At 44.5% G+C, this 1044-nt stretch overlaps 1 protein-coding gene across 1 annotated transcript in view; it reads left to right on the top strand.

Moving 5' to 3' along the window:
• R3HCC1 (R3H domain and coiled-coil containing 1) overlaps positions 1 to 1044 on the top strand; it is a 12776-nt gene that overhangs the window by 4240 nt on the left and 7492 nt on the right. The window lies entirely within an intron of this gene.

Here is a 1044-nt window from a genome sequence, read left to right as displayed (position 1 = left end):
AAAAAAAAAAAGAAAAAAAAAAGAGAAACCCTGAGGCAAAAATGGCTTTTTGTGTAGGAAGTCCAAGAGCTGTGCTCCATCACAGCCTCTCACAAGGTTGCAGAGATCTTCTGTGGTGGGAGGCCCTCCTCCATCCAGAGGGAAGGAGACGAGCTGTTACGCAGCATTCGCCTGTGGATCCGCCTGAGCCTCAGCAGGTAAAGCAGGATGGAGAGCAGCACAATCAGAAAACAGACAAAAAACAAATAGTGATTGTAAACAAAGGAGAAGCTCCTCCAGTGGGAGTGACTTCCACGGAAGTTTTCTTGCTGGATGTCTCTGAAAGGAAACAAGGAGATAACGCACAAGTCAAAATCAAGCCTTGCCTCCAAACGAAAGCAAATCAAAGAGAGCCCATTTTAGTAAGCAGGGCTTTATCAAGCATTAGTTGAGCTACTTCAAACACATCCTTAGGTTGTGCACGTTCACTAGAAGCAACACCTTGTCTCCTTCCAACTGGAGAAAACCCCATCGCTTCATCCAAAAACTGCCCAGACATCCAGAAAACCAGCAGTACCTTAAAGGTAAAAACCGTGTTCGGTACAGAATGGCTCCCAGTGTCCACTGCACCTCCTTGTCATACACCTGCAGAGCAGTTTTCAAATTGCTGTAGCTCGCAGGAAAAGAGAAGCCACTGTGAAATACCTCGTATACCCAGGCAGACTTAAAACACTGGTACCTATTAAAAAAAAAAAGTGGCATATCATCAAGCATTCAATTCCTCAGCTGCAGATCCAAAAGGGCTGAGGAGCACATTTGGACATAGGAATAGCAGTAACTTTTATGGCTGATGCAATATTTAAGGTTATATTCACACTTCCAACGATTTCACTAAGTGGACCATTTGGACCTGACCTCCATCCTGGCAACTCCGCATGAATGGATTTGCTGTACAAACACAAATACTTACTTCAGTCTGTGGAGATCAGCATGTGATGCATAAAGACCACGGTCAAAACGTTCCCGTAGGACAGACCACTTAGTGGCACAATAATCCTTGAAGAA

This window comes from Meleagris gallopavo, chromosome 24 (genome assembly GCF_000146605.3).
Source record: "Meleagris gallopavo isolate NT-WF06-2002-E0010 breed Aviagen turkey brand Nicholas breeding stock chromosome 24, Turkey_5.1, whole genome shotgun sequence".
In the NCBI taxonomy this organism is placed as follows: domain Eukaryota; kingdom Metazoa; phylum Chordata; class Aves; order Galliformes; family Phasianidae; genus Meleagris; species Meleagris gallopavo.
This window is presented reverse-complemented; position numbering and strand designations above follow the sequence as displayed.